The sequence below is a fragment of the Dermacentor andersoni genome, chromosome 5 (genome assembly GCF_023375885.2).
Source record: "Dermacentor andersoni chromosome 5, qqDerAnde1_hic_scaffold, whole genome shotgun sequence".
NCBI lineage: Eukaryota > Metazoa > Arthropoda > Arachnida > Ixodida > Ixodidae > Dermacentor > Dermacentor andersoni.
Window position 1 is genome coordinate 107,717,185 of NC_092818.1, and position 26,535 is coordinate 107,743,719.

The window sequence follows — 26,535 nt, forward strand, 5'->3', positions numbered from 1 at the left end:
GTTGAACCTATTGGGCAAGATTAAGATGTTCCAATAGGATGGAAGGCTAATTGGTATTGCATTCCGGGAAAAAGACCTAGGGCACAGAAACGACGAGAAACTAAGAGAATGACACACAACACAAGCGCTCTTACGATGTTACACTTACTTATTCAAATGTCTGTTAACGTTATTAAGGGTAATCTACAATAAGAGTGGGAATAAGAGCACAGGCATAAAGGCATTCGTTTCACATAGGTTCCAGATTGTATGAGAACATTTTTGGCTATATGTTCCTTAGTCACGCATTTCTGTCTCTGAATTAGAAGAGCGATATTCCTGTGATATCAATTCCAACGCACTTCAGACATGGCGTCGCCTGGTATCGGCTCGCTCATTTGACGTTACTCGGCCTGCCGTGCGGTTATAATATGACCAGAACAGGAGCCGCAGGGTTAACCTTTCAGCCTGCAATCGCATGGAACACGTTTCAGCCGGCATTATGTCGAGGCCATAGGAAAGCGTAAAATAGGCACCGGGACACTGAGCGCCGCCAAACCGAATACAAGTCTTAAACCTTCCGTTTTTTTTTTTTAATCGTCGCCTAATGGAGAAATACGAGCGCTGTACTGTTCACAGCTGTGGCAAGTGTTGTTCCTCACGGCTGAGACGCGTGCCCAATGCTTACATCGTAGATCACGACCCTAACTAGAGCAGTAGGTTCGCAAATCCTGTTTATAAGTCATCCCGCGTTTCAAAACCATGATGGCTGCGGAAACCAAACTGCTTACGGCGGCACTCTGACACTGTTTGACTAGACCACCTCGAGTCCTGACGGCGGTGCGGTTTGGCTCAATGAAATGGTTCACTCAATAACAGTTTCCCACTGTGCACTTGGAGACACATATCGGGAAGTGCGAGCAGAGAGAGAGAGAAAAAAACGAACGTCACGGCTTTCGGTGTGACCTGAAATTTACGGTCGCACTGTGTGACGTTGAGGGACCAGTATTATGAGCGCTCTTTTATTAAATTGCAGACGGTATGTTGGGCCAGAGTCCTACAATACGTGCTTGGCGAATAAATTAAATATTTTCTTGCGTTGACCATGGTCATCTAACGTTTGTTTCTGACAGTATTTGTAATGTCTTTAGTGCAGCTTACTCAGCGGTAATTACTTCTTGGTAGCTTTCATTACAATTGCTGGCGTATCCGTCCCAACGACGAAACCCGACTAAGTAGACCTCTGATACCGTCGTACTGACCTATCTTTAATCCAGACCATTGAACTAGATAGCTAACTCACCTGCTCCGCAGAAACCAATCCTGTAGACCATGCTGCTCGCTGGAGTGGTTTGCCGCTCAAGCTTGTGCATTCTACAATTTAGCACGGAAATATAGCATATGAAGGCATGATTCCAAAAAATTCATGCTTTCTGCTTCTTCAGAAGGACAGATAACTTTTAGAAAATGTCGGTTTTTCTACATAAACTAAGCCGTAAGCCGGCGAATTCATCACAACGTTCAGGCGACTGAAACAATTTTGCGACGGTAGATTGTATGTACCACTTGCTTGGTCATGACAGAGTCACCTCCAATCTGTCCACATTTACAGTACTTGTATGTGTAGCCATCTGCAACACCTATAGTTGCATTTCGGCCAAAAAATGTACAGGTTTCATGTTCTCACAATGCACTATTCTGATCTGTCATCGGGGCCATATGGCTGGAGACAGCATGGTATGTTTGCAGAAGAATTCATTGCATGGCAGATTCTAGGTTCATAAACACTTCTTTAACGAATACGCGTTTTCTTACTATATTCTATCTTATCTCACATGCTGTGGTGACTGAACCGCTAAAGTTCACAAGGCTCCGACCTGCATATGAATGAAACTTCTTTTCTTTTCCGAGCACTGTTTAACATTGCATAAGAAAAAGAAACCTGTGAAAAGGAGTTATTTGCTTCCGCTTCATTTTCTTTCTCTTTTTCTTATGGCAGACGATGCTCGTTTGAGTGCAAGGAGGGACACCGTCTTCTTACTACCCTTTCTAAGATTCACGAACTTTGACGTTGAAGCCGCGCTCGCAAAGACCAGAATGTACTACAGACGCAGGAGCTCGTGTCCTAAAGTTCTCAAAGACTTGAAGGCATCCGAAGAAATAAAATCTCAAGCGCGGGGCCTGGTTGCTGCTCTTCCCGGAAAAGACACTCACGGACGACCAGTTTTGCTGTTAAAGCTCGGTAAGTGTTCCAGAAAACGTTCCGATGCCTGCCCCTGTATGCAGGTAACATTTAAACTCATGCGAACCGTAAACTACACGTAATCGCTCATCAAACTTTATAAACTTAGTAAAAAGTTAACATCTTGGCAAATTGGAAGTTTATATTGCAGATGCAATAAATTAGTTAATAGATCATAGGAAGGTTCTTTAAACCTCCTGGGCAGACTGGGTGTGAGATAGCCGAGCACGATCAACAAGCTGTGGTTTTCGGGTGCCTGTGCGCTCACATATTTCATGGAGTCGAGTCAATTATTGCATGTTTTCAAAGTTTTCTGAGCAGTCCGGGGCCTATGTGGCATGACTTGCTTATTCTGAATATTTTGCCCACGGAGTCATGTCATGTTGGTGCTTCACTTCAGACTATGCTGTTGTAACAAACTAACACTTTTCGAGCCTCTACTTTCGAGTGAGACACTTTCAATATAGGAGCTTCGTTCCCATCACTACAACATAATCTTAGAATCTTGTTTTCGAAATTGTACAAAACAACAGTAGTTCATTAAGAGAGACAGAAATATGAGATGAAAGAGCGGGATGTACATTTTTCATTGCTTCCGTTTCACTAGGTGCCTGGGATCCCTCGTCGCTTCCACAGTTTCGGGTTCAGCGAGCGGTCAACTTATGGCTGGAGCAGCTCACCCGTGACCCTGCATCTCAAAATGCCGGCATCTGTTTCATTCTTGACTTCGGTGGCTGGTCATTCTCCAAGATTCGGGCGTGTGAAATAGGCCTCGCCAGGAAAGCTATTCGGCTTTTGCAGGTGAACGCCACGAATTACGAGAGCGAAAGTTTGACATGGAGGGGACCGATGTACAGTTACTGATCATTTATGCGCTGGAAGTACATTCGAGTGCCTCTACAACGAACGACTTGACAAGGAAATGAGCTTTAACAATGAAGGAGTAATTCTGTCCTGGTGCTGTTGTGAGCTGTGTGGTGCGCGGCCGTTACAACGAATTGACCTGTATAACGAATGATTTTGGATGTCCCAAGTACTTCGTTTTAAAGACATTGGATTGTAATTGTGCAGCAGCAGCTGCATGACACGCAGCTTAGGCAGTGTGACCAAGCGGTAATGTAAGCGAGGCCAATGATGGGTCCTTTGTTGAACCAACGTAGTTATTAAACCTATGGGTAATGTAATCCAAAGTTTGGGTATTCAGGACCCAGCTCTCCGCTTTGGGTGGATTTTTTCGGCGTATCCTCGCACGGCTGTGTTACATCAGTTAAGTACTGCATTACCCCGCGCTCCAATTACGATATAACTAGGTGACACGTGACTACTGCTCAAAAAGATTGCTCAAAGCGAAAACTTTAGCCATGACAGTAGCATGGTTATTGCGAAGCGTAATATAAATCAGCTGCCACGGAAGAATTTCGCTCCAGGTGGGGACTGCTTAACCTATGTTTTGGACAAGACTACAGCTATTACTCATATTTACATCTTGCTAGCAGTGAACACCAGTTGGTTGTGATCGCACAAGGCCAGTACGTGTCTCTAGTTGATTAAAAGTTACTTGAGGGAATGGGAGACAAAATATTAAACTGCGAATACACGTAAGCGTCCTTAACGAATTAACAGAAATACACAGTGAAAATTATCCACAATCGTTCTGAAGGGTGTTTCCTAGTCTACTATACTGAAGAAGGTGAATGCAAAAGAAAACATTCGTTGAAGAGCACATTTTCTGTAGGGCATTTCGCGAGCCATATAATAAGCCGAAACGTGCATCCGGAGCTTAACCAACAGCGTCTTCTTTTTTTCGCTCCTTCACTTAATCACCGGCACCTGTAGAGCTAAAACACCGGCACACACAAAGCGCAGAAGCTTATTTGCAATAATGAAAGTGCCTAATTCGTTGCCATACTCAGGACGGCCTACCACTGGAAATCACAAGAGCGCATGTGTTGAGACAGCCAAGGACTTTCAGCATATTTTTCTCACTTCTGAAACCATTCATCAGCAAGGACGAAATATCCAGGGTGAGCTGGTTTGCTTTCACGATATTCTGATGGGAAATTCAAGCTCCAGATTGCCGAAAATTCAAGCGCATTTTTTTTTTTTACGGAGTAACGTTTGCATTATTCAGTAAAACGAAACGTACTTGTATGGACTGAAAATAGGCAAAAAAAAATGTGCTCCGCTTGAGACATACGGGTAGTAACAGGTGGACAGTGCATTTTTCACCACCGATAAAAGATAACGGTGCACTTTCGTGCTCTTTTAGAACTGGCTAGCCCCCATAAAATTGAATGTTGTCCGGCTTTCACTTTCGGTTATGAATGTAGTCCCATGGAACCACTACTGAGCAATTTTCCGTTTTCTCTGTTTTTCGTTTCGACCTGATGTTTCTGAAGCAACTTTATCTTTCTTTTTATCCTCCTCCTCCTTGCAATTTTCAGTTCCACCTACACGGCGAAGACTTCGGAAACCTCCACGCTGAAGTTCCAAAGAATATACTTCCCAAGGAATACGGAGGTACAGCTGTATTTGACTTCGAGGGCCTCTGGGAACGTCTGCGGGGGCAAGACAGCTGAGAAACTGGATTACAACCAAAAATGCACCCAACAAACCCAGTTTCCTGCATCTGCCTTCTGCTGTGTGCTGTATAGATGTCTGATACATCGACCTGGGGTTTCGATCCTTAAAACAACATGTGAGCGGTACGCTAGTCAGTATAACCACAAATTGCGATTTCCATTTATTTGTACGCATGTAAAGAAATAAGCAAATGTGTCACCTTTCTTTTTTTCGTTCGATGTTTTTCGGATGACTGTCAGCACAGCCATCTGGCTCGTATGGATAAAGTTCAAGAGGGATTGTTCTCCCCAGACAGAGCTGCCGAAACGTTCATCTTATATTAAGCAGATGTGCAAGCTTATGCAAACTTATTTCTCAGGTTATTTCGTTCACAATGCTTGATGTAATGATGCTGAACACAAATTGTGGCATGAAGGTTCAGCTGACAAGGCCTCTGGATAGGTAGCCGTTCAATATGCATTAATCATACAACAGAGTTCAAGGAAAGTACCAACATTTTTAAATTTATGGTCTCAACAGCTATCTTAAGAACTGTAACGATTTCAGAAGCGTCCAATGCAGCTCTCTACGAAACATTACCGTATAATGGGACGTTTGGAATCTACTTCTTTTATAAAACAGACATTGTCGTAGTAAGCGAACCGACAAAGGCAGGGGACAGCGCAAAAGCCTCGAGCTTCTCAATCATCATCATCTTGCGTGAACGGCGCACTCTGCTTCTCTAAGTAGCGATAATATTCTTTACTACATTCACTTCCCCTCTTCCCTTTCGGAAAAGAGCCATCGTGGTGACTTAGGGACAGCACACGACAGCAAGGTCATAGTAGGGCTTTAGACAGTCTATATGCACGATCTCACACCCTCGGTGTCGTTGATCTGAACACGGCTCAAGCGGCTGGATCACGTAATTCACCGTCAATGTATGCTTGACCACACGGTAAGGGTCGTGGTACTTCGAAACAAGTTTCTTCGACTGACCAGGGCTGGTTGACGGGATCCAGAGCCGATAGTCAGTGATGTAAGGCACTGGAGCCTTCGAGATAGCGCGATGGTGTTTCTGGCATGAAAGAATTTGGCTCTTTGTAACCTGTCCAAGGCGTCATCTATGCGAGGCAGTGGATTTAACGTCCTTGCGCGTGATCTCGTTCAGCCGGCTGTAGTCAACCCAGAAGCTTATTGAACCCTTTCTTTTTTACGAGAGAACAACCGGGGAGGCCCATGGGTTATTTGAGGGCTGTATGACGCCGCGCTGAAGAACGTCATCAACTTGTTCTGAGATAATGCGGCGCTCTGAGGCTGAAGTGCGATATGGGCGCTGACGTAAAGGAGCTCGGAGACCAGTGTCGACGTGGTGAGCTACGGCTGTAACACGGCCCAAAGATGGTTGTAAGTAATCGAAGCTGGCGCGAAAGCGTTCTAGTAAGGACATGAGTTGTGCACGTTGTTGCTGCGTAAGATGGGCGTAGACGCATCGAGAAAGGGCATCGGTAAATGATGGTAAAGAGGGTAGAACAGAAGCATCAATGACGCTAGTCTGAAGAGAAGACGGTGGGTCAGGAACGATGTATGCACTAAAAGGGATCGAGTTCGTCAACATTGCCAAGTCACTCGCCCCTCAGTAAAGTGGAAGGACAAGGAAACGGATTGGAAACATAGATGGCAGTTGAAGTATCGTCCATTGTCAGTATGGCGAAGGGAACCAGAAAGCATTTGCGACGGACAGTGGTTTCAGAGGGAGTAAAAAGTACTGTTGAGCCAGTAGGGACGTCACAAGAAAGAGGTACCAGAGCGGATAACAAAGGAGGTATCGCAGTGTTAGCGGCAACAAACACATTTGCAGGCAGAGGCGGCGAGTCGACGAAAGCGAGCTCACACAACGGCCAAAACTAGGCTTCGGCGTAAGCACAGTTGATGACGGCATGGTGAGTGGAAAGGAAGTCCCAGCCCAGTATTACATCGTGGCAGCATTGCACCAAACTCGACGGTGTATAAAACAGCTTCAATAAGGAAGCGTGCTGTGCACGTCGCGAAAGGTCAGATTCGTTGTGAGCTCGCAGGGCTCAATGTAAAGGCAAAAGGCGGCGTCATTACTTTTCAGAGTTGACGGCAAAGTTTTCAGTCATTATAGACTTTGCGGCTCCTGTGTCAAGAAGGGCTAGAACAGGCACACCTTCGACGCAGACGGCAACAACATTCGAAGGTTACAAATCAGGACTTTAAAAGTCCCAAAGATGTGCAGTTATTGCCCCCGGAATTGCGGCTTCTAGTTTTCCTCATGGACAGGCTGAGGGCGTCGCAGCATCGGTGAAAGGAAATAGCGACGTGGTGAAGGTGACTGGCACGCGTTGAAGTTTCGGCGAGTCGAAGAGAAGGAGTCAGCAGGAGTACCATATGGAGGATTCTGAGGTGTCGACGCAAAACCATAGTTATTTGGTCGTAAGTATTCACGAGAAGGAAATCCATGCCGGCGGCAATACAGCTCTACGTGGCCTGGCATGCCACACGATGGGGCGGTTTTCAGGGGTGCGTCACGGGTTTTGAGAACGAGGCGCTGGTGGTGAGCAAGGACGGACAGCCAGGCGTACAGGTTGAGGTGACGGAAGAAAAGTGTGTGTCGGCACGTAGGAGTTGGCGACGAGTATAGGCCGAGGTGTGACGACAGCTTTGGCGTAGATGTGCGAAGGCAGAGGCGTGACCACGGATCCCGCGTAGTAGTTCAGCGGAGCAGTCACCGGTAGCGCAGGGGCTGAAGGTAGCGCCTCAGAATCTTGCTCGTGAACAACGCGCTGTATCGAGGGTGGCAGCGTAGCGTGGCAGCGTACCTTGTACCAAGGGTACGAGGTACGAGGGGCAGCTGGCGTGCTACCTCCTCGCGTACGAACTGCTTAATTTGGTTAAGCAACACGGAGTAGTCTCCCGCAAGGCCAGCACGTGTTCAAGCGGAAATGATTTATTTGGGCAACCAAAAACCGCGAGTGCAGTCGCACTGATTCCGGAGCTCGTCACAGCTCTGACACAGTAGAACAACGTCGGATACCGTTCACGGGTTCTTGGCGACAAGCATCTGAAATGCATCGTCTCTGACACTTTCTAATATGTGTTTGATCTTGTCGGCCTCTGTCATGGATGGAATGACACGCTTGCAAAGGCTGACGACATCTTCAGTGTAGCTTGTGTAGGTCTCGCCACGTTGTTGAGCTCGGCCGCGCAAGCGCTTTTCGGCACGCAACTTGCGAACGGCTGGGCGACCAAATAGCTCCACGAGTTTCGTTTTTAAGGCCAACCAGGTGGTAAGATCAGTCTCGTGGTTGCAGAACCACTGATTGGCGACATAAGTGAAGTAAAATATGACATTGAGGAGCTTGTGGGCGTCGTCGCATTTGTTGTGCTTGCTTACCCGGGCGCATGATTCAAGCCAATTCTCCACGGCTTGGTCGTCGGCTCCGATGAAGAAAGCAGGGTCGCGTTCCCGAACGGTGCCGAGACAGGCCACAGTCCGAGGCTGGGAAGCAACCGGCTGCTCTTCGTCAATGGCCCTCACAGGAACAGGAGCCAAGGTATAGCTGCGGAGATCCAGGGTTGTAGGGCCCCAGGAACATCCACCAGATATAGTAGGGCGCTTGGAGTCTACTCCTTTTATAAAGCACACTGTCGTAATAAGCGAACCGACAAAGGCAGGGAACCGTGCAAAAGCCTCGAGCTTCTCAATCGCCATCTTCTTGCATGAGCGGCGCACTGTGCTTCTCCAACTAGCGATAATAATATTCAATACAACTGCAGGGCAGTGAACTCCAATGTTCGCCTTCGTGCCTCTTATTAGCTGGTACCATGGCCGCATTAAGGCACTGTTAGGAGTGAAAGTGCCATTTAATATAAATAACTGCAATAGACTGCCTCCTTTTCAAAACTACATGGTTTCGCACTAACCATCCGGCCAACTACTGATATACGATCATCGGTTGTTTCGACCCGGCTGATTAGAAAGCCTCATTGCCTATTCAAGGGACATTTCTCTAGCAGTCTAGTGCAAATGCGAAACAAGATTTCCTCACTTATCTTTATACTTGCTTTTAATACCAGCACGTGATGCAGTGTTCAAAGCTGCGACAAATGAACACATGCGTTAACCGGTTGCAAAAAAAAAAAGACCAATATTTGGCTATCGCTAATTGCCAAAGTATGCGAAAGCATACTTATAAATTCGAGAGGTTTACGTTTTTATATAGGTACAATGACGACGGATGCAACGCACATGCGGGAAAAAATGTTTTCTTGGTGCGGTTATTTAAATGCTACAAAAGTGTTCATCCTCAGCGCGACATTTTATAGCCTAACAATCACTGGGCTCAGCACGGCAAGACAGCGGCATGGTTCACTATTTATTGCGCAGTGTCCAGGATCGGGCCCATTCCTCCGACGTTCGGTAGACGTATCGAAGGCTACGTGCACGTGCGTCACGGGCGACCTCGCACACGCTCATTTATCAAAGTCACATTTCTATAACTCGTATGTCTTACACATTTGCGATTTTGCGCACACTTTGATGCGCTCGCCTACGCTCAGCACACCTCGATTTTTCTGTTAGGCACCTCCAAAGTGGGCGAAGCACGTCTGTTATATGCGATAAAGAAATGTGCGATCTATCATGGGATCAAACCTCTGTCCTCCAGAACAACAGCCGCGGTAGAACAATGGCTGTGGCGTTGCACCGCTAAGCTCAATGTGGCGCGTGATACACGGGATAGAACGCGTGTATTTCGATGACAGGCGAAATGCAAAAAAAAGAAGAAAAAAAGAACGCTCGTGTAATCAGATTTAGGTTTACGTTAATGAACCCCCGACTGTCAAAGTTAATGCCAATTACACCACTACACCGTGCCTCGCAATCATCGTGGTATTGGCACATGAAACCCCACACTTTACTCAAGGCTCTAACCATTCTTGGTCCCTTACTCTTTCTGACATACATTACTAACATACCCAATAACTTATCAGGCATGCGCATTTTCGCTGAAGACTGCATTATCTATCGTGCTATTAACAGCTCTGATGACCACCTGATCCGCCAAAATTATCTTAACCAAATTACTAATTGGTGTGACACCTGGCTGCCGTTAAATTCATCAGAATGTAAAGTGATATCCGTCATCCGCAAACGCACCAACTTGGACTATTCCTACTGTATTAAAAGTGTCCCATTATTTCGGACCTCATCATTTAAATATCTAGGCGTAAATCTTTCAACAAACCTCTCTTGGACTTCTCACATTACCACCATCTGTGCCAGTGCTTTTCGATCACTGAGTTACCTGCGACGTAATCTTCGATATTCGCCTACACTTATCCGAAAAATGGCATTTCAAACATTTGTTCGCCCTCGACTTGAGTTCGCTGCTTCAGTCTGGTCTCCCCATCAAAATTACTTAACATGCTGGAATCAATCCAAATTAGAGCCGCACTATTCATTTCCCGGAATTACGACTGCCGTTCTACCGTAACGCAAATAAAGATTCACGTTTCACTTCAGCTGCTAAGTAATCGTCGTGACACGGCCCTTTGTCATTATTTCATAAATACGCCCGCAACACTAACAAACGCGCCCTACACCTGGAAACGTCGTCGCACACGTCGCACAGATTACACAATCATCATATATCTTCGCGCGCATCTATGGTACAATTGAAGCATTTAAGTCGTCTGCAATTTCAGTGCCAGTCGGCTCTGAAGCAGCCTCCCCGATAACATAGTTGCGTAAACTGACCGTGAAAAATTCAGGCACTCACTCAACTCGCTTAACCCTTGTTGACCATTGATATCACAGTCACTGTTTTGTGTTATTTCTCCTACCTTTTTCTGCACTGTAATACGTTTGTTAAAACATTATGGAGTTCCTTTTTATTGTACTAATATACAGCTGTATGTAGCAAATACGTTTCCCTAATTTTTAGGCTGTGCACTTGGCTGGTGTCTTTTTTTAAGCGAAAGCTTTACTGGCCGCGAACTTGCGATTTCGCCGTGGCGGTGCTCCGAGGAGGCACATGACGTCCCAACGCGCGCCTCGCCGCGGATATTTCTCTCTCTCGTTCCCTAGTCACTACTGCACATGCGCCACTAGGACCACCGAGCCACAGGTGTTGCACCGCTGCGCCTCGCCTTTCGGCTGCCGCCGCCGTTTGGGATGACGTCACCACGCGTTCCTCGTCGTTGCGCTCGCCTCCGCTCGCTTCGCCAGCTGCGTCGCATGCCTGATAACATGTCGGAGGAGTGAAAAGGAGAGCTCGCGTGAATCTAACCTAGACTTGTAATCAAGCTTAACCAAGGCTAACCATGCTATGCCTTAGCTTCTGCAACGTATATCCTGGCATAGCCGAGCTAAGCCACTGCCATTTTTTTACCTTCATATTGTTACTGATTGTATGCACTTATTTGATTCTATGGCCCCCTTACTCAATCCCTATGTAGGGGCCTTGTAAGGTATTTTACAAATAAATAAATTAGGCAACGATCGGACGCGCGCTTCTCTTGTGCCGAAGTCGCTCTCTGAAACTTCCGGCTCGAGCATCCGCTGACACTTGGTCGCATTCTTCCTTCGTGACAGCTAGCCGTTCGATATGATTTAGTTGGACACGACGGATACCTACAAGGCGGGTGCGGTCCGCTTATAATGCTATCGCAGTAAAAAACTTTTTCTGTCGGTTTAAAACATGTTGATACTTCTCGTAGACGGCCTACAATGTAAATAATAAATATAGAAAACAAAGACAATACGAACATTTTCTTAAAAGGAAACTAAAAAATATTTTATTACAAAGTGCTTTTCTATCGGTTCATGCTAAAAAGAAAATTTTTCTTGATTTTAACAGAATTATTCCCTGTAAGTTAAGGCAAGAATTTCTTCGTAATACTGCGATCAAGTTAAGCCCATTTTCTTACTATCCTGAACACACATGCGCAGCTTGCCCAACCATGTGAGTGCAGCCACAAAGATCTCACATGCGCGAGCGAATACATCTGAGAGAGAGAGAGAGAGAGAGAGAGAGAGAGCAAATGATAAATGAAAGGTATGGAGGTTAACCAGGACTGAGCCCGGTTGGCTACCCTACACTGGGGAAATTGAAACGGGGACGGAAAGATTAAAGAAAGAAGAGAAAGTCCACCGGGGATATCGTTCAGTCACTCAGTCCGGATCACAGACGCTGACTCAATCCTGTATCTTTCAAATATCGCAGCAGCGCTTTTGTGGCCTTTTGTAGCTGCGATATGCGAGGCCATGGTCCCAAGATCTTGTTCAAGGTGAATGGTTTTCTATCTAACCGGTTGAGAGCTGTGCAGAGTTCTTGTCTTTCATCTTCAAATGATGGGCAGTAGCACAGTAGATGGTCTATAGTTTCTTCGACACCGCAGGCATTGCACTCGGCGCTATCAGCCATTCCAATTAAAAACGTATATGCATTCGTGAATGCGACGCCCAAGCGTAAGCGGCACAGCATTGTTTCCTCATTACGCGGAAGCCCTGGTAACAGCCGCAGTTGCATAGATGGATCGAGGGAATGCAATCGATGTTGAGTGAAATCAGGTGTGTGCCACTTCTCCAATGTCATACGGTGCGCTAGCTTGCCTAAGTGTTGGGCTGCGTCAGTCCGCGATAAAGGTATAGAAACAAGGGTTGCTCCTTCATGTGCTTTCTTAGCAGCTTCGTCAGCGACGTCGTTGCCGGAGATACCGCAATGGCCAGGCAGCCACTGAAACACGACGTCGTGCCCTTTCGCAATCATGTGATGGTGCATTTCTCGTATCTCCGATACGAGTTGTTCACAGGACCCGCGACGAAGAGATGACAGAAGACATTGTAAGGCCGCCTTTGAATCACAGAATATTGCCCACCGATTAGCCGGTTGGTTGTTAATATAATCTACGGCACCTCGGAGGGCAACAAGCTCCGAACCGGTCGATGTTGTCAAGTGAGAAATCTTGTATCGGACGCTTAGTGATCGTGATGGTATAACCACTGCCCCGGTGGAGCTGGTCTGGGTGGAAGAGCCATCCGTATATATGTGGACACGGTCAAAGTAGAAAGTGTGCAAACAATCCAGAGCTGCTTGCTTCAAGGCCAAGGTAGGCAGGTCGGTCTTCTTTCTTATCCCTGGAACCGTAAGACGCACTTGAGGTTGTTTTAAAAACCACAAAGCTGAGGTTGAACTTGCTGATGGTGTGAAGCCCGATGGTAGGGAGGCACGATGCTTGCCTACCTCGTTGGAGAAGGATGCCTGTGGTCGTCGTTCTGGCAGACAGGCAAGAAAGCTTGATTGAATCCGTGAAATATGACGAACATGGGCCCTAAGCAAGTCGGTGCTGATGTAAGTCGTGATCGGATGGTCTTGAGCCATTATAATGGTTCCTGCTGTTGAGGCGCTCCGCGGAAGGCCTAGGCAAACACGTAGTGCCTGTGCTTGCACGCTCTGAATTTCTCGAAGATTTGACTTGCATGTTTTAGCAAGCACGGGAGAACTATAGCGTAGAAATCCGATAAAAAGTGCTCGATATAACTGTAGCATGGAGCCCACTGACGATGCCCATGATTTGCCGGCGATGAACTTGAAGATGTGAACAATAGATGTGAGCCTCTTCTTCAAGTGGGCAACCTGAGGGCTCCAAGAGAGGTCCCGGTCAACAATGACACCCAAAAACCGATGATTTTTCTTGTAGCAGATAGGCTGGCCATTGATGTACACTGGATGTAATAAATCTGAATTTCTGAAAAAAGCCGCAGCCTCTCGTTGCCACTCAAAACATGGCTATAGCATATACTGGTAGAGTCGATTCTTGTATGTGTTGCTTAGTGCTGGATGTCCTGTCGCTTCTGTTATGTTCTACGTAATGTGGTCATCTATACTAGGCCGTTCTGTTACGGCCGCATCAGAGCACAGGGCAATTTCGCTCGACCGGAAAACTGCAGTCACAAGAGGAGTAAGTTTACTCTCATAAAGGGGTCAACTATGCTAACAAGATTCTTTACGTAAAATGACGGAAAGGAGTATCAGTGAAACTAGAGAAAAAGTCAAAACAGAAAGTCATGCAAACAAAATTGCCATATTTTTTGTTTTCTTGTTGAAGTTAACTCATCTTAAGCAAAAAAATATTTAAACTTAATTATGCACCAACTGGCCCAGCTCACAATCCTGTCGCAAACAAAGGTTTGCTTGCGTGCGTATGCGCTTACGTGTGTGTGTCGGCAAGTGTGCCTCCGAATGAGTTAAAAGAAGACAATGTGAAATTTAGGAGAATGGGCTGGCCATTTACAACAGTCGTACTGGTGCAATATGGTAGGAACTGCAGCATTCCTTACAAAAAATGAAGAGAACTAATGCGCAGTCTTAGGGCACGATCATGTGTTCATCTGTCACACTTTCCCAGGCTACAGATCGAAGCACATACCTTGACCAAGTTCAAGCCTGTCATGATGATGTTTCTGGTCACAGCTCTTACTCCTATACTAGGAAGAAGTTGCAAAAAAAAAAATATTGTTACTGCGGTAAGTATTGAAGGTTGCTTCATCAAACCCGGGCCCTTTAATACTTTAAGAACTAAGTTGCCAAAAAACAGCTACATGTTGTGGGAGAAGAAATTAAGAAGCAGGTAGCACTTGAAGGGACGGTTCATTACTGCATGTTAGTACTGCATCTTTTAACTAACGCTGTTTAGAAAATGACTTTAATCTAACTACGATCTAACTTCAAAGTAAGCGGTCGAAATTCGTTGCCTCCAGCTAGTTCTACCTAGGTTAGTACCAGCATAACGCGATCAACGGGGCTTGCTGACAGGAGGCGCCATCTGCTAACCGCAAATCCACTCGACATCATTGAACGGTTGTTTTCGTGCCGGCAGTCGGCGCAAGCTGGCCAGCTTTTAGAAGCAATAGACTGCATAGTAAACTCGCACATGTGCCCTCGGGTAGACCACCGTGGTGGCTCGGAGGCTCGGGGGCTGCAATCTTCTGAGGCGCCTATTCGATGTTTCGCCATGGTGGCCGCGCTCTGGAGGAGTCAGAATGCAAAAACTACTGAGCTGAAAAACAGTGCATATCAAAATTATTCATTAGCCGAGCCGTTCGCCGGCCCCTCGTTGCCACATGCTTATACGTTGGAGCATCAAACTGTCTAAGTAACAACTGTAAATAAACTGAACTCACTCAGTCCATTGGTCAACCAATAAAAGAAAAAAATCCAGTTGGAAGAAAGAAGCAAGACGTCTGCTGGATGTAATTGCAGCACAATGGCAAGACACAAACAATTTGCAAAGCACAATAATCATGCGCCATATTTCATTCGGCTGATGTATCTTGAAATGAGATTGAGAGCTGATGCCACTGCTAGACCTAGGCCACTGATAGTAAGTACGGATACTAAAGGGAGTAGAAGGACAAAGATAGCGGGCGAAATGCGAAAAACACCCTTGTACTTAGGTCTAGGTGCCGTTAGAGAACCCCAGAGGGTCCAAATTTCCGGAGTCCCCCACTACGGCGTGCCTCATAATCAGATAGTGGTTTTGGCACGTAAAAATCGCTAATTTAATTTCAATTTATGATAAAGATAATGAGTTTCACTATTTGTACCTGCTAAGACTTTGCAAGGAACGTGCTCCTGACACCCCGCTTCGTGTCCATGTTACTCAAGGATGTAGAAGGTTGTTATTAAATGCGTAGAACAGAACGAAACTCTCAAAACCACTGTTCCTTCTCCAGCAGGAACTAAACCGAGTGTCTTCTGTATTTGTGACAACAACGACGACAACAACAAGACGACGAATCAATCAATCAATCAATCAAATGTATTTATTAAAGAGCCCAGGAACAACCTCGAGGGTCTTGGTGCTGGCGCACTCGGCGAAACAATGCGCAGGAAACCCCGAGTGCATGCCCACAGACACATACACGCACGCTTACACATTTCAAAAAAACAACAATAATTTCGCGATTACAAATTTTAACACAGCATAAAATGTGCACACGAAGAGACTACAAAGCAAAAGACGAGAAACAAGAAAGGATTACAGAATGACGGGACACAATATAGATATGAGATTTTTTTTGTTTTTTGTTTTGTTCAGGTAACGAAATTTCTCTACAACTCCTTTCAGGCAAATATTAAAATTAAGTACGAAGGTGTCCAGGCACTTTGAATGGGCGTATTATGTTGCCTTCACTCTAGATAGAGGGTTACAAAAATCGGAAGGCTGAAAGGTGTGCTGTTTCCTTGTGCTTTTCTGCGCAATGTAAAAGCGCACATAGAAAGGAAGTGCGAGGAGCAGATTTTTCCAAGTAATAATTTGTGGACTAAATGTACATCCAATTCACGGTGTCTACAGGTGAGGGTAGATAACGTGAGTGTCTGTGTTAGTTCTATCGAGATGGAAAGCTTTTGACAGACTCGATATTTAAATATAGACACGCACATTTTGGCACATTTTCGAGAAGTTCATAATTTGCCCTACAGGTGCCGCCCCGAACGATGGAGGCGTACTCTCATGTGCTCGTATATAAAGTGACAAATGGCCCTGGTTGTTTGAAGTATCTTGTTATCCGATGTACTGTCCCGAGCGTTTGAAGAGCACGCTGCCTAGCCTGTTGAGCGTGGGGCGAGAAACTCAGAGAGATGTTGAAGGACACTCCAAGGACCTTTGTTCCCTGAGCTGTTGGCAGGAGAACGTCTTTAACGCTATAGCAAAATAAAGTCCTGTTAGTCTTCCGCATGAAGCTTACAATTTTCGTTTTTGATGCGTTTATGACCAGCTTGTTTCCATCGCACTATAACGCGACATTCGCTATGTCTTTCTTAAGAGCGGTGCAACCGTTAACATTTTTTATTGCTTTGAGAAGTTTCGCGTCATCGGCATATAACAAAACTGAAGAGTTTTGAATGACTGCCGAAAGGTCGGTTATAAATCGCGAGAAAAGAAGAGGGCCCCGGACAGAACCTTGAGGAACTCCACTTGTAACCGCATAAAGTTCTGACGACTGACCATTTACGCTAACGTAGCAGTACCTGAATAAGACGTTTGATGTTGTATGCCAGAAAATACGCCTTCAAAAGTTAACCAAACTTGGTCTGCACCACTCTTACACAGCGTTGATAATACGCTACCTACGCGACCGGTACTGCTGGGCTTGCGTATATGGTCAGTCGTCAGAACTTTATGTGGTTACAAGCGGAGTTCCTCAAGGGTCTGTATTAGGTACCCGTCTTTCCTCGCTGTTTATTAACGAAATTTCGGCAGTCATTCAAAAGCCTTCAACTTTGTTATATGCTGATGACGTGAGACTTTTGAAAGCGGTAAGAAATGTCAGTGATTGCGCTGCTCTTCAGAAGGACATCGAGAATGTTGCGTCATGGTGCACTGGAAACGAGCTATTCATAAACGCACCAAAAACGAAAATTGTAAGCTTCACGTGGAAGACAAACAGGACCTTATTTTGCTATAGCGTTAAAGACGTTGTGACATAAGTTCAAGGAATAAAGGACCTTGGAGTGTGCTTCGACAGCTCTCCGAGTTTCTCGCTCCACGCTCAAGAAACGAGGCAGCGTGCACTTAACACGCTCGGTACAGTATGTCGGGTGACTGGGGACTTTAAACAGCCTGGGCCATTTGTCACTTTATATAAGAGAGTATGCCTTCCAGTTCTTGAGCACGCCTCCATCGTTTGGGGCGGCACTTGTAGGTCAAATTGTTAACTTCTCGAAAACGTGCAAGAAGAAGTTCACATCTATGCTTAAACATCGAGTCTGTCAAATGTTTTCATCTCCATAGAGCTAACACAGAAGCTCATATTACCTGCAATCCCCTGTAGACGCAACAAATCGGATGTTCTTTTTCTCCGCAAATTAACAGATGGAAAAATTAGCTGCTCACACTTGCTTTCTAATATGCGCTTTTACATTCCGCAAGAAAGGCACAAGGAAACAGCGCGCCTTTCAGCCTTCAGATTTTTGTGACCCTCTATTTAGTGCCTGGATATCTTCATGCCTCATTTTATTATATTTTTTAATGGAGTTGCAGAGGAATTTCAATAACTGAACAAATACACTTTCATATCTGTTGTTTGTTCCTTCATTCTGTAATCCTCTTTCTGTTTCTCCGCTTTTGCTTTGTATCGTCAGCGTGCACACATTTTATGTTCTGTTAAAATCTGTATTCGCGAAACTATTGTTTTTTTTTGTTTCGTGTGCGTGCGCGCGTGCGTATGTGTGAGCTTGCACTGTTTTTCCTGCGCATTGTTTTACTGAGAGCGGCAGCACCAATAATAATAATAATAATAATAATAATAATAATAATAATAATATTAATAATAATAATAATAATAATAATAATAATAATAATAATTATTATTATTATTATTATCATTAGCAGTTGTATAAGTAGTAGTAGTAGTAGTAGTATTAGGTAGATATACTCGAGCCTATTATATTCCAGACATATTCAATGCTCTTCACTGGGAAATTACTTCTTGTGAATCTATACGCGATATTCGCCAAAACCTAAAGGAATTACACGTGGAATGATTATGGGCGTCATAGTTTCTTGTTTAGGTCATTATAAAACGTGTCTTTGGTTTCTATCTGTTTTTGTACCTTGTATTTTGTCGTCCGCAAATAGCTTTCAGTGTTACCCTTATTTCTTTTTCTAAAATGGTCAGTTTTTGTAGCTGAGTTCACGTTGCTCAAATCAAATTATAATTTATTTGCAATACATTAAGACATACAGTGTTTGCTAGCCAATCTATGCACATCGTGTTCGTTAGAAGACCAGGCAGCAGGTGGTACATAGTTAAATAGAGATACGAAGCATTTTACAATTAATGTTACAAAAATTATACAACTTCAAGGAAAATGTTCTAACACACAAAGGATAAGTACTAAGTTTTCCAGTCACGCAAGAGTACAAATAGAAATCACATATTACAATAAACAGTTGAATACCACATCCTCACTTGTTTCATCATTTTACATCTTGAATTAATATCAGTGTTTCATCATGTTCATTAAAAATATCGGCGCCATAATAATTTCTTGTCTTCTTTCCATAGTTATTTAACACTTGCGGCTTGAAATATCTGTTTTTCGTAACGTAACATTTTTTTACCAATACTTTACAAGCATTTGAATAATAATTGTGTGTTACAACCCTGTACTTATGTAGCCCCTGTGCTGCAGCTATTTAAGTTTGTGGTTCCTAGAATATTATACTTTTCTTGTCTGCCTGTTTGTGCTCGTCTGGCTCACAAGTTATGCTATTGACAGTTCGTTTAACTACGCGAATAATAGCTTACTTTCTATGGTCAGAACCTGTACCATATAACGTAATACCAAATGCCATTACTGATTGCGCTAATACCTTATATTGGCCTCGAGCTCCACCACTGGAAAAGCCTGCGCCACCGTCACCGTGACGTGCTATTAGGGATCACGTGGACATAGCGGCCGCGTCGGCTGCTTCGGTAGCGCCGAAGCGAGCTGAAAACGAGACTAAATTCCCTCGTACGCTGCGGTCCTCATTTAGTGGCGAGACTTTCCCGCTTCGAGTGTCTCCTTTACAGCGCTTGAAAGTACTACAATAGGTAGTGGCTTCGTTTGAAGGCGCGCAACATGGTAGGCTATAGCTCGGTGCCGCAGTGCCGGACGTACGCAACGGAGCCCGGTGTCAGCGTTATTCACACGTAGCCGCAGGACAAGAAGCTGCGTGAAGCTTGGCTCGCGAAACAAAACCGGCAAACAGTCATCGGCCGCAACACGGGTATGCAGCAAGCACAGACGCGAGGAAGATTTCTGCTACGGCGCCAGGTCTGCGATGTCCGGAAAACGCGCACTGAGACGCTCGCCTGAGTCCGCTGCCCGACTAATGTCATGACGGTTTGGTCTATGAACTTGTCGATGCTATAGATACTGGCAAGTTTAGTGGAGTGGAAAGGGAGCGGTAAGAAGCACATTATAAAAAAGTATGATATAAGGTCATGTTTGTGTTATGAATTAATGCACTGGATTACAAAGAAGAAGCAGCGGGAAATCGCACGCTGAGAACACCGATAAACATACAGTGCGACGCAACTCGAGAAAAAATATTAAAATGTCCAAGAATTTAGAAGAAAAAGAACATCGAATCGTCGCGACGGCTCATCCCCGTAGGCGTCAAAGTTTCTAAAATGAAATTATTTTTTAACAGCTCTGATAGCGCCGACGCAACAATGGTTGCTTGTATACTGTCAAATGCTCATATTCTGCGGCCTAAAGCTCATGGCACGGTGCGAAAACGCGCACGCGGCGAAAGCGAAACAGTGCGCGGACAAGCATGCAGACGCGCCGTCGGTCGCTGCGAATCTGTGCGATCGCTGCATTGAGGCTTCATTCTATTACGCTCAATTTAGTTATACAAATACTATAAGAGAATATTTCACATAGTTTGCTCTCAGTGTTTACCTACCTTTCCCACAAGAAGCCGGTTCGGAAGACTCCATCGCGGCGACCGCGCGCAGTGGCGTTCACTGTACGTATTCGGTAAAGAGATAGCGTCTGTAAACGATTCTGTGCTTTCAGTTTGCCCAAGATTATTATTTAGACAGTAAAAAACTTCTCTCGTTTCGAAAGTACTTACAGAAATGTCCGGGAGAGCCCGCGCGTGGTGTTTTCAGTGAGCGCTGACAGCAAAACTTATGGGGAGCGCACCGCGTGATCCCTCATACTACGCCAGCGAGGCGCTTCCGATAGATGGCGACTCCGTAACTCCTCGCCGCCAATATAGTTACCTTTAGGTTGATAGACGTTTGCCCACACAGGCTACACATCATGGCCGCAACAGCTCTTAGCTTTCCACAAACGTCTATCACATGGTTATTCCAGGTAACGTGTTGATCAAATAAAATTCCTAAATACTTAACCACAAGCTGAAACTGTAATGGTTGACAAATGCATGCGTTGCAATGCTTCGGCGTGCCATTTCGCTGATGGATGTCCCGCGAGAAAGTTCACGTTCTTACGTTGAGTAGTTATCATCTAGGCGTCAGCTTGTGTTAGCCCACACATGCCATGCTATAGCAGCGAAGCTAGACGGTGGACTTTTAACGAACACTGACAGTCTGCGCTAACGCTAAAGATCTCCCGTTGCCGAATTGGGGTCTTCCAACTTCCGTCGGAACCATTCAACCATTTTTAATAGGTATGCAAATGTGGCTTTTGCATACTCAGTATACAGTGACCCGCTTTTTCTTTTTGCTGCGCACCAGCCGGAGCTGGTGGAAATTATAAGTGTGACAGACACTCCAATGACGTTCGAGTGTGCCATGTCTGGAAAGTGTTCTTTCTTACAGGGCTGCGCTAGCCACTCAGGGTATCAAAGCCCGCAGTTGGAATGTTCGTTAGAGCACAGCTGTTGCTAATGCGCTGGTTAACTTACCGCGCTATCAAGAGTGGAGTGGAGCAAGAGTGCGCGATGCGGTGGTGCATCAGTGTGACGGCCTTCAATAATGCCTCCTTCAATGTTGCCGCCGTTCTATTGTTAGGGCTAAGTGTGCTATCTCTTTGGCTCTTGACTGCGAGCGTATAAACGGAAAGCAACAAAAGCCCCCCCCCAAAAAAAAAGGAAGAAAAGAATTTCTCTCCGATCTACGCTGTCAAGGTAGTTGGACAGCGAAGCTGTAAACGACAACTAGAACGATCACCCATTGCCGTGTAGCTTGAAATTATTCACATGGCGACATGTACATGCAGTTTACCTTATTATTCGCCTCAAACATTTCAACGGGCCTGCAACTTGGCTTGCGCCACTACTTCGTGCCCCTACCGAGAGTGGACCAGAGAAAAGAGAAATGCACTTAACCACACCGTAGCCGCGCCTCGTATGAACGCTGTTCCTCAGGAGTCCTCACTATACGTGACGTGGACTTCCCATAGCACTGTCACAACACCAGTCAGTTGCTAGGCGGATTCTTCTTTTACATACGAAAGTGTAGTCCCTGCTTCGTATACTACAGTTGCAGCTTCCTGGAAACTGCAGCTTATGCAACCATAATCCTTACCGGGAAACGCTTGCCGCGAACGCTAAGCGCGAAGGTGAGCTTTCTGGTTCTTCTTTTTCTTATCCCCGCACGGCCGACGCCGTTGCTGTCGCGGATGCGTTAAAGCGAGCGTCATCTGCTGGTGCTGCAAGGAACCCAGCGGCATGGGCCTCCGGAGTGTTTGCTCACGGAGACAACAGACCCATTGGGAGGTAGAGCTATAGAGCTTCGTGGTAAAAAGTGCCCAAGTATAAAACATCGAAGTTATCTACAAGTACATTTCATTATGTACTAACGTTTATTACCACGGTAGTACATCGGAGTGCATGGGGAGTAACGACTGCCGTTCTTCCTCCCTTTGCTTTCTTTCCGACTAGGGACTGGACACATGCTCTCCGAAATTTGGACAGGACACGCACACTTCTGCAGTTAGTCCCTTGAGGGATGAAAGCGCCCTTTTTAGGACTAACAGTCCAGTTACTCACGTTTTCTACGGTATTTATTTAAGCATATAACCTCACTTCCGAAAAGACAAAATACATACGAAGGATAGCACTGTTCTAAAAAGAAAGCGAAAAAAATCAAAGCCAATGGAAGGCACCCTCGCATTACACACATTACGCGGTCGCAAGATAGTGTCGCTGGGATCCGCCACGAGATGGAGAAAGATAACTTCCGCCATTTTTGTTTATTTATTGCTTTTAGTAATGAACATAGATTCTTCGCTCACTTTCACTGAGCTCTTCACGGGTGGAAGCATCATTTCGGAACGCTCTACCAAGCAGAGAAGAAGCGTTATTGAGGTTATAAAAGAAGTGACCTCTCATTTCCATTCATCGCCATTGAAATCATTCCCGAAATGAAATTGCGAACCATCATATAATACGCTAGCATTTCCTATGGTTTTATGGTGTGCTGAATGGAACTGCAACGGTTCATTAAAATGCTTCAGTTTTGCTCCAGGCCGATCTATTTGTGGAAATGGCGCTGAAAAGGAGCTAATTGTCCCCATTCATACCAGACCAAGGTTTTAATGAACCCGCTATATTGCGGAAAGAGGAGCTCAAATATACTAAAAAGCGAGCCTTGGGTTGAGAGTCTACATAGTTTGTTTTATATTTATTATTTCGCGAACGTGCTGCCTTACCTGGGAGAAATTGTCAAAAAGAGGCTAAGTTAACGTTTCAGTTGATACCTTCGCTTCGTTGCGTAACTGGCAACGAAAGAACAGATGGCTTTGCCAGTGAAACGCTTTGAAATCAGCCATTAGCGGGAGCTCCCGTGTATTACCAACTCCCTAGAGAGACAATTCCTTGCTACTTTAGCTCGCTTTGGAGACCGACGCATCATACCTGTGTTGTAAAGAGACTCAGCCGCATGAACGACGTCCTCCTATATAGAGGTAGAACAGGATCGGCCTGCGCTCTTGCTTGGATGTTCAAAATCAACGATGCGGCTTCTCCAACTTGCGCTGAGTTTAATGAAGTGGGCGATATGGATTACTTCATGTGGTGCTTCGAGTGCTTCTGTCCTGAAAGGGGAAGGCTTCCGGATAGCATGACAAGAAGAGGGTTTGCTCACGAATGCGTAGAACAGTTAGTCTTTCCAGAAGCACCGAGGATAGTATGGAAGGTAGTGTCGCGGATTCGTCCAACATTTTTGCGAGAGACGGCATTGAGCGACTCATGGTGACGTATTTCACACGGAAAGAGACACTCAAGCGGAAAACCTTCCAGGCTAACCGCACGTGTAACACCCCCTCACCTCCCGCCATTACAACAACAACAAGAACAAGTAATAGGTCGTAAACGAGAGAAGCAAAAACGTACATGCAATGACAATATTTGATCCCCGACACTTTATCATTTGTTTTACTCGCGCAAGCATGAGAGTTGCCACTGCTGCTCGTTGGACAATGACGAGACTGGCAAGGAACGATTAATGCCTTCAGCACTCGAACCAACTTGACCATCTTCGAACCAACGATGCATTCTCACATGTGGCTCCCGTCGGTAGCCTTAGATACCATGCCTTATGACTGTAGGCTGTGGACGTATGAGCTAAGAACAAAGCAAAACATTCAGGTTGCCTCGAATTGTTCAACAATGGTTCGCAGCGGGGCATGGAGAAGCCGTATGGAAGCCCAAATTATTGTGCTGAAGTTGAGATGCCGACGATGCCGACGTAATCCCTGTAATTGCAGGAATGTTCCTCATCCGCGGCCGTGGTTGCGAGTGCCTCCAGTTAACACTTAAGGTTCACGCATGTAAAAGGCTTCAATTTATAGTACGTAAACAAACACCCAACAAAATGGACAAGCTGCCACCGCAGCTCAATTATAGAGCTTCGCACGCGTCGTGCGACAGTCGTGGTTACGGCTCCCACCTGCATCAAGTTACCATCGCCCTTTTCTTTTATTAAAAATATCAAGATTACGGCAAATTTATCCCTTTTTCATAAGTTATTCTTATACTTCAGTTTTGAAAAAAAAAAAGAGGCACATTTCTACTTTCCGTGGCTTCATTGTCGGTTAACTTCAACTTGACACTCGAGGTTCTCGAACCTGTCGCAGAGTTCTTCTCAACTACGATATTCCACTTACATCAACAGTGTTCATGCGCTATCTGTGTGCGAGATGATATGTTCGGCTGTGCCTTTCCATTCCTTTTGCAAGTGGGCGCGGTGTCCCTTTCAGGAGACCCAATCGCTAGCCTATTTTTTTTCTTCTCTCTGTGTGGGGTTTGTTTCCGGGATTAATAACAGTGGCTCCGAGAGCCATACGCTACGCTCCTGAGAAAAAAAAAAAAAAAAATCCCAAGCAACGCCATCCGCGCTTCCAACTGCGCCGATACCAAACAGCCTTGGAGAATACGACGCCTGATGAAGAACCTGTCCTTGGGGCCTCCCTTTTATTCTGCAGTTCGCTGCGTCCGCCTTGTATGGGACGTGGAAGGTGAAACGACCGTGTATAGGTTAAAGAAAAAAGACAGAACTGCGCACAAAAGCGGTGGCTTCATATCGAGATTATTGATCAATGACAGCGCCTGCCAGTCCTGCTTTATCCGGTTCCGTCTCTTTTCCCTTTTGTGATGTTATTCGGCTTCGTTTATCGTATCTGATTCGTTGCCTTTTCCGCGAATGTTTCTCGACAAGCCGGGAGATTATTTTTACCCCCCTCTCTCCCATCTTCGAATCTTGTAACTCGGAGTGTCGACCGTTTCATTATGCTAAGGGAACTTGATTTATACGTGGTGAAATAACATTATAGTGCCACCTAATAAGGCATCAAAAGGCACGTTGTCCGATAAAGAAGCTCTGAAACCTTAACCCTTACCTAATGAAAAGGAAACCAGAGAAGCGCCGACCAAAAATGAAATCATTTAAAAAACTTCAAGATTTCGAAACTTTAAAGACCTTCTTACCCGTACCTCTGAGTCGAGTCCCACGCGACTGCCATTGGTAAATATGACATGGACACAGTGGTTAGAAGTGTGAAAATCTGGGCCAGTTAGTAGGCGTTCATTAATAAATTATTTCAAGTGTTTAATACTCTAGGCCTAAACACAGGGTACTTGCAGTTTGTTGCAGAACAATAAAAAAGAAAAAAAAAACAGAAGAAGCAGAAAAGAACGGGAAGAAAATACATGTAACTTCAAGAATTAACGTTATACTGGAGTGACAGAGAGAGAGAGAGAGAGAGAGAGAGAGAGATCTTATTGAAATCAAAGACAGAGGGGTCGACTTGGGCTGGTGTGCTCTGGTGCGCAATAAGAAAGAGCGAAGGGGAGTGCAAGTATTGAGAAGGATGATGATCAGAATTTATACAAATAAATACTATGCTGTACGAATTTTATACTAATTTTGTAAGCCTATGTATCAGATATGAAAATTATTACTCGCAGTGCTAAATAAACACTGGAAATGAATTATGGGACTAATATTAGGAATCTTAAGATGTCTGATCAGAGGAAAGCTTCGAAATCACATTTAAAAAAATACAAACAAATACACGAAAGCAAAATCGGCCATTCAAGATATCCATAAATTCACTTACGAAAAACTAAGAAGTCCTTAAATTCACGTAACCGATTCAATGTTATCATGTAGCACCTGTTAGGAACTCTCACATGTGGATATAATAATAATAATAATAATAATAATAATAATAATAATAATAATAATAATAATAATAATAATAATAATAAGAAGAAGAAGAAGAAGAAGAACCTATCAAACCGCATGGAAAGGAATGTGACTTGAACAATACTTTTTTTTTTGCGCCTGACATTGTGCGATACATGGCACTGGAGAAAACGGGAAAGACGGATACGAAGACACGCTGAACAGAAACGCCAACTTTCAGCACAAGCTTCAAAGAAAAGTTGTTAGATTGTGTAGCGACACACGGAAGTACGAAGTAAAAACAAAAACAGTATTATTTCTTCAAAACCAGAACTTCTTTTTCATGCAACGCACGTGATGGATGGCAAATATATTTACCTTGCCTTTACGTATGTTCCAAATCTTAAATGACCTCCCGTGTTCTCAGGTCATGACGCTGGGGGGAAACTCGACCCTGATGGAGCAGTGATGCACAGACATTTTTTTTTACAAATTCCAACTAAGCCTGACAGGTTCCAATATTCAACAAAAGTAATCTCGCAGTTCTTCCTTCACTTCGTCAAGCTGC

The 26,535-nt window shown here is 44.9% G+C and overlaps 1 long non-coding RNA gene across 1 annotated transcript; it reads left to right on the forward strand.

The window, feature by feature from the left end:
- Positions 1-2,839: 2,839 nt before the first annotated feature.
- On the forward strand, positions 2,840-5,073 carry LOC126531021 (uncharacterized). The gene is made up of 3 exons (XR_008612420.1): positions 2,840-3,022; positions 4,135-4,245; positions 4,666-5,073. It is a non-coding gene; the product is annotated as an uncharacterized lncRNA (long non-coding RNA).
- Positions 5,074-26,535: the final 21,462 nt, after the last annotated feature.